An 8,561-nucleotide genomic window follows, 5' to 3' on the forward strand; every position below is an offset into this window, starting at 1 on the left:
TGATATAAAGAAAAATTCAGCGCTGGAATAATAAACACAAAAAACAAAAGATTGCAAGCCAGCACTCAGGATAAATTCAAATAAAAAGTCCCAGAGTCAAATAGTGTAAAAAATAGTGCAGCGCAAATAAAATCTAAGACAATATAATAATAATTTAAATATTGAAGAAAGTCCATATAGTGCACAAGTGAAAAATCCAAATAGTGCTCCAATGTAAAGTGATTGAGTGCAGTAAATCAGAAATTCTGTGATCCACAGGTAAAGAATCCTCCACCGATTAACTAAATAGATAGTTGGCCTCTCACCTCAGCCATTCGACGAATCCAAAAGACCAAGGGCGTAATCGGTGCCGGGATCTTCAACCTCAGTGGGGTCACTCTCACTGGGGATGAGATGCTGGTACTGGACAAAGGTCTGAAATTTGCGCCTATACGTAAATTAAATAAATTTGAGACTTATGTGAATGTCCAGAAATATGTAAGGAATTTAAATTTAAAGAAATATTTCCTTTCTAACCCGATTGAGAGAACTCTCCCTAATGTTATTTCTAATCATTCTAAATTAAGGAATAAGTCTGTTTTTAACCCCCAATACACTGACACTAAGCATTTGGAAGTTTTTCGTAATCTAGTATGCAAAGACCTTGACAACCTTCGGATTAAAAAAGTGAGGGACTCACAGTGTATCCAGCGAGGCATTGTCTCTCTGGAGAAACGCAATGATATTGTGATCCGCCCGGCTGATAAGGGGGGGGGCCTAGTGGTCCTCAGCAAGGCCTACTTTTATGAGGAGATGTGTAGGCTGCTGGGTGACCGCACTACCTACCTCCCTCTTAGGGGTGACCCAATGGTTACGCTTAAAAATAAACTCCATGTGTTAATAGAAGAGGGCAAGGAATCAGGTGTCCTTAATAAAAAGGAGGCTGCATATCTAGATCCCTACTACTGTCGGACCCCGATAATATATTTTCTGCCCAAATTGCACAAAGATGCAGAAAGACCTCCGGGACGTCCGATAGTAAATGGAATCGATTCCGTTACATCGCGGCTGGGGCAGTACCTGGACGTTTTTTTACAGCCATTAGTGTGTAAAGTCCCCGCCTACTTGCGGGATACCAAGCAGATTATTCAAATTTTGAACTCTATCCCATGTACAGCTAATACTATACTGGTGACCGCAGATGTGGGATCTTTGTATACAATAATTGGTCATGATGCTGCTTTGGCATCAGTTACATGGGCTCTGGAGGCTGCTGACCTAAAGCCAGAGCATGTATGTTTTCTTTTGGACAGTTTGAGATTTTGCTTGGAGAGTAATTACTTTTGGTTTAACAAGGAGTTTTTTCTCCAGCGGTGCGGTGTTGCGATGGGAGCCCGTTTCGCTCCCAGTGTGGCCAATTTGTTTATGGCCCGCTGGGAGCGAGACGTGGTCTTCCTGGACATGCCACCACAATTACTTTGCTATCGCAGGTATATTGATGATTTGGTGATGATTTGGGAGGGAGACCTGCCTGCATTGGAGTTGTTTATGAACAAACTCAATTCCAATGATCAGGGGATTGTCTTAACGTGGACGGTCTCTTGTGAACAGGTGACCTTCCTGGATCTTGAAATATTCAAATCTGGGTCCAGATTAGTCACCAGAAATCATTTCAAAACTGTAGATAGAAATGGATATATCCCATTAACCAGTTGCCACCATCGATTGTGGTTGTGCAATATTCCTCGAGGCCAGTTTGTTAGGCTGCGTAGGAATTGCACATTAGAATCTGATTTCACAGTGCAATCTCAGGAATTGGCTGCTAGATTTGTGGCAAAAGGCTACTCTATGCCTGTGATCAAGGAGGAAATAGAAAAAGTTAGAAATACTGACAGGAGTTTGATCATAAAAGATAGACCGCCTGATGTTGATTCAGAAGTAGCCAACTATAAAATGCTATTGGATTACAACATACAACACAAAAAGTTTGAGAAAATAGTGGCCAAACATTGGCCTGTGTTAAAGGGAGATATGGTACTTGGCCCTGTTCTCCCTGAGCGTCCTGCTTTTGTGTACAAGAAGGCCCCCTGTCTTAGAGATCGCCTGGCCCCAGGAGTGATAGACCCGCCAGTTATCCCTCGGCCAAAACTCTTTAATTTCCTGTCAGGCTTTTACGCGTGTGGCAGATGTGCAACTTGCAAACATGCTAAATTTAATATCAAAAAGCGCAAGTCCTTTGTTGCTACTGTCACTGGGACAGAATATCCTATTAAAGATTTGATCACGTGCTCGACTGTAGGTGTGGTGTATATGCTCGAATGCCAATGCGGGTTGCAATATGTAGGGCGCACCTCTCGTGAGTTACACGTGAGAGTGGGAGAACATGTTAGCAATATACGACGGGGTATTCGAAACCACAGTGTATCAAAGCACTTTAGAGAATGCCACAATAGGGACCCTAAAGGTCTCAAATTTTGGGGCATCGAGAAAGTTGCTAAGCATTGGAGAGGGGGACACTATATCCGGCAACTTAGCCGACGAGAATCATTCTGGATATATGAAACTAAAGTTTCCTCCCCGGCCGGCCTTAACGTGGAGTTTGATCTCAATTGTTTTATTTCCAATCGCTAAGTAATTTTTTAATAATTTTTTAAAAAATTATAATTCTATTTTAATATTTTTAAGTAATTTTGTATCTTGATTGTGTATTGGGGAATGTTACATGAATTTTATATGAATCATTTATGAAATAATTTTTTTATATATGATAGAAGCTTTGTTTTTATATATGATTCTGTATGGATTACATATGAATTTTATATGAATTTTAATTTAATTCTATTTATATACTGTATATTATACTGTTTTAATATGCTGGTATCGACGGATTGAGATATTATTGGTAATCTGTTCCGTGCTGCATGATATGGCAAATTTTGCTATGTTATGCAGTAAATGAATGTCCTTGGTGTCATTCATAATATTTGTTTGTTAGTGAGAAGGCGACCGTGGCTGATGTCACTTAAATCTGATTATATTTATTAATTAGTATTAATTTTTTAAAGAATATTGTATCTGCCCCCATCTTTCCACTTTATGTTGCGCATAGAGTTGTTGTCAGTCTGCTTGGCAATCTGTTAAAGCGGGGGTTCACCCTTAGAGGGCACTTTTCCCCCTTTGCTTCCTGCTCGTTATTACTAGGGGAATCGGCTATTTATTTTAAAATATGTGCAGTACTTACCCGTTTACGAGACGCATCCTCTCCGTCGCTTCCGGGTATGGGCTTCGGGAATGGGCGTTCCTTCTTGATTGACAGGTTTCCGAGAGGCTTCCGACGGTCGCATCCATCGCGTCACGATTTTCCGAAAGAAGCCGAACGTCGGTGCGCAGGCGCAGTATAGAGCCGCACCGACGTTCGGCTTCTTTCGGCTACGAGTGACGCGATGGATGCGACCGTCGGAAGCCTCTCGGAAGAATGTCAATCAAGAAGGAACGCCCGCTCCCGAAGACCATACCCGGAAGCGACGGAAGAAGATGCAGCTCGAAAACGGGTAAGTACTGCACCTATTTTAATACAAATAGCCGATTCCCCTAGACCGAACGAGCAGGAATCTAGGGGAAGAAAAAAAAAAAATTTAGAAATGGGTGAACTCCCGCTTTAAGTCTGACCGTCTTCTATTATATAGACACAAGATGGCGCTGTTGGCAGGTCTTTATTTGTTGTGCTAGGTTGCCGAGGCAACAGCATACTATATAACACGCAGCGGGACGCACACGTTGATCTCCCCACCCTATGCTGATGAAGTCCCGCCTATTGGGACGTAACGTACGAAAGGGGGAGGAGCTACGTGACGTCACCCGCGCTCGCCGTCTCACATGCTGGTGTGTGAACAGATCATAGAATCGGAAGCCTGCAGCTCTGATACACGCTATTGATGCTTCACACTCGGCTTTGAGTGCCACTAATTGTAAGTTGTTACCTGTTTTTCAATAAATATCTAGTTATATCAGACAGAGAGCACTAGTCTGTTTCCTCTCTCATTCACATATACCCTCCTGCTGACCTGGATATTGGCTGAGCTGAGTTGCTGGTAGCTGTCTGCCTATTGGGATTTAAAGGTTTCTTGCTCACACCTGGGAGGTGTAAAACGCTTTGTGACCTAGCCATGGTCGAATGGCTGAGGTGAGAGGCCAACTATCTATTTAGTTAATCGGTGGAGGATTCTTTACCTGTGGATCACAGAATTTCTGATTTACTGCACTCAATCACTTTACATTGGAGCACTATTTGGATTTTTCACTTGTGCACTATATGGACTTTCTTCAATATTTAAATTATTATTATATTGTCTTAGATTTTATTTGCGCTGCACTATTTTTTACACTATATGACTGAGTAATTGTCATTCAAATTGTGAGAGCACCGAAAGCTGAAAATTGGTCTGGTTAGGAAGGGGGTTTAAGTGCCCAGTGGTCAAGTGGTTAAGGGACACAGGACGTGTATTCATAGATCATGGGACATGCCCAAGAAATAAACTGATAAGGTAGGCAACAACATAGCAAAACAGAATTGCCAACTGACCCACAAACAAGGGTTAAAAGAGAAGCATGGCTAAAGCTTTTTTGGGTCACCGGAATTGCGCTTGCTTGTGTTCTGTGACCCATGATCAGCTGACTGCGGACAAAAGTCCACTGTCGGCTAACATCACAAAACTGCTTGAGCCTCTGGAAGAATCCCAACCATTTTGTCGGGATCCAGCTGCTCTATTGACTGCTGCTTCTGTCTCTCAGCACATGGCTGAGAGCCAAAAGTAGCTGTGCTAGCCCGCTCTTCAGCGAGTGATGAAGGGGCAGAGTGAATAGTGGTGACTGACAGTTACCGCTCTCTGCTCTGAGCTGACCAACAACTGAGCAATCAGCAGTCATGCGAGTACTCGGTTCTCATTCTTAGAGCTGATGGGGGACAGCTGCTGTAGAATAGAGGTGAATATGTACATTTTTTTTTTTTTAATAACCCCAAACTTCTTTAAGACATCCCCCACCAAAAAACAAACAGATAACAGCATAAAGCACTTTGCAGCTGAAGTTTGCATAAGCCAAGGCCTGAACAATCATCTGGTAGGACTTTGAGAATGTGTAAACATAGGACCAGGTGGCGGCCAATGTGAATTTGAGACACATTCTTAATTTTGAAAAGCCCAAGAGACACCAACGGCTCTGGTGGAATGAGCTTTGATGGGAAAGGAAGAAACCCCAGGTGTAGGCCCTAGAGATAAGTTGTCTGATCCCTCTAGTAATGGTGAATCGGGAAGCAGGATGTACAGTACTCTAAAGGACCTAAAGAAAAAAAAGAGGGACTCAGTCTTGCAAATAGAGGCTGTAGCTGGCATGTAGACCCTGACCACATGCAGGCAGTTTCCTTGTCATGACAGATGGAAGGGAGGACACTGAGACAGAAAGAGGAGAATACCTTAGGTAAAAAGGAAAGTTTTGGTCTTAATCACCATGTTCTTGTGCAGAACGAGAGAAGGTTATTTTACAAGAAAGGGCTGCCAGCTCAGAAACTGCTCTAATAACAGACACCTTACATGTGCAGTTTTCAAAGGGAATGTCTCTAATTGGCTCAAAAAGGGGTCGCTTGAGACAGAGCGCACCAGATTGAGATTCTAAGGTGGCACAGGAGGTAAATTATTTATATGAGCGACTTAATATAGAAAAGTATTTTAGGGAGGCTACAATTAAGCAAACTGAGGGGCAGTGTTACTCATCTTCCTTTAAAAACGTAATTAGTTACAAATTACTTGTCCGAAAAAGTAATTGCGTTAGTGACTGAGTTACTACATTAAAAAAGTAATTAGTTACTCAGCAAAGTAACTGACTTTTTTTTTAATATTCTGTAACATGCCTCACTGTGCCATCTGTAACATGCCTCACTGTGCCATCTGTAACATGCCTCACTGTGCCATCTGTAACATGCCTGCCTCACTGATTGTCTTCAGCTTCAGGAGATGGCCCTTTAAAAGGTCTATATAAGATATGGCCAGCAGGATGTAATCAGTGCACCTGACCAAGAATCTGAGATTATTTAGTATTTAACTGAACTGAGGAGTGTGGGCTACTTTCCTATAGGCCAGGTGTAGTGGGCAGGCATTGATGTTGTACGTTCTGCATTAAACTAAAATATTCACGTAGGTTCATATCTACATCAGAATTCAATATTTTTTCTTACATTGTTATACAATAACATATGGCAGGTAACCACCAACCTATAACTTGGTGTTTGTCTTAACACAGGAGTTTTCAAGATTTCATCCAGAGATCCAGCCTCCCTACCTTCTCCTGTTCTCCGCATGTCAGCCATCCATTATTAAAAAAGCGCGCCTCCCCCTCTGACTGTTCCGTCCGTGATAGGCGGAACACTAATTTTCCCAGCAGAGCCTCCGTTCAGTGTTCCACCTATCACGGATGTCCTCTCGGCCGAGGATGAGAAGGCATCCGTGATAGGCTGAACACTAAACAGAGGCTCTGCTGGGAAAATTAGTGTTCCGCCTATCACGGACGGAACAGTCAGAGGGGGAGGCGCTTTTTTTTTAATAATGGATGGGCGACGGCTGAGTCACAGGTAGGTGTAATTACGGTAACGCCGCCCAAGTAATGGGAACGGTGTTGCCGTGAGGGGAAGAGTAATCTGGTAGATTACTCGTTACCCTCAAAAGGGGCATCGTTGGGTAATAGCGTTTATTTAAACGCCGTTAATTAAACACTGCTGAGGGGTGCCATTTTGACCTGAGGGTCTGCAGGTGAAACCTCAGGGAAGAAGTTTTCCTCCTGAAGAAGGAAAATTCTTGGCTGGGTGTTCAAGATTAGATCCAGTAAAATATGTCCATCGCACACATTTCTGAAAGTGGTTATAACAGGTGGGTGCTGGCTGGGAACTGGTGTTAAAACATACAAAAAGCACACCGCAGACGTCTTGTCTGCGGTGTGCTTTTTGTGAGGCTTCGGAAAGCCAAAATTTTGAAGAAACGGAATTGTCTTTTTGACGTTTGCAGACGAGGTTGTGACAGAGAGGTCCTTCAATAGGAGTTAGTCCAAGTAACCTATGACATGAATGCTCTGGGTTTACAGAAGAGCCAGAAGCAGGATGAACCCTTTCTTGAACACTCACATAGGCCAAATGGTGGTGCTACAAATCACAAGTGTTGGTCCCCCACATTAAAAAAAAAGAAAGCTTTGATGTGTGTAGAAGATGGTGGTGTGAAGGTTTTTATGTCAGTATTTGGATGGATGGATGCCACCATTTTGGTTTTGAAACTCTAAATAGGTTTGGATAGAAATTTTAAAACAGTTCTTGTAAAATAACTAGTACAACCAATCCTTGTGCTTTGAAGTTGGTGTAAGTTTGTTATCAAATCTGCTTTCTTTTTGTCTGACGCTGTGTGGGCAATACTGTGGATGAACTTTTATTTTTGCTTCTTTTAATAAAAATGGGATGCAACGCCTTTAAACCTAATAGCTGACTGGTGTGGACTCACTAAAAACACATCTACCACTGAGCTAGACATCCCCCATATTACACATATGCTTATGCTTTTCGTTTTATCACCTTTTTTTACCACTTGTCACTAGACAAATGTGCTGCAATACAAAAAGTAATAAAAAACAGCCAGGTACGGTTTAAATATGCTTTCATTTAGGGCAGTGATGATCAACCTAAACTATATAGGGCTCCGACACTTCAAGAGGGCTGTACAATAGCTATACATTGTTAAATAACGGCAAAAAATTCAGCCCCAGCTGAATTTTTGCAGCACATCACATTGTACACAGAGGACGCTGGGGTCAGTGAGTGCAATAACACCACCCAATATTACTGTATGCCCCTGTACTGTAAATGCTGATGTGTTTGGAAAAACATGTCCTATGAACATTTGGGATTTACTTTCACTCCCAGTGATAACAGTCATCAGGAGAAATAGAGAGGGTAAATTTCCACAGACAGCAATAATAACCTAACGGGTGTACTAATCCCTCTCCACTAAAAAAAAAAAAAAAAAGTTTGGTCTTCAGTTATACTTCAGATATGGGGAAGGTTAAGTGCTAGTATATGCATTGACCTTACATGTTAGGAATGCTTAGGGAAACGTCAACATTTTCACATGTCGCCATGCCTACAACTACTGAATCAAGCTCCTAGTGCCAAGAGCTTGGGTATCAATTTGTATTTAGTCCTGGCACAGGTCAAATTACGCTAATTTGACTTCATAAAGATTAGTTTAAAGTACTAGTAAAGGCTTTTTTTTTTTTTTCTTTTTATAACAAAACAGTTTATACTTACCTTCTTTGTCTTATAACTTTGCACAGAGCAGCCCTGATCCTCCTCTGATCGGACCCCCCCCCCCCCCGGCGGCGCTCCAACCAACCCCCTCGGCTGAGTGCCCCCATAGCAATCCACTTGCTATGGGAGCACTCGTGCATGTTTGCCCCCGAGCCCTGTTCTGCATTTCCATAGGACCCACAGAGGGGACCTGCTCCCTCCCTTTTGCCTCTGATTGGTAGGAGCCAATGGCTCTTATTGCTGT

This window comes from Rana temporaria, chromosome 4 (assembly GCF_905171775.1).
Source record: "Rana temporaria chromosome 4, aRanTem1.1, whole genome shotgun sequence".
NCBI classification, from domain to species: Eukaryota; Metazoa; Chordata; class Amphibia; order Anura; family Ranidae; genus Rana; species Rana temporaria.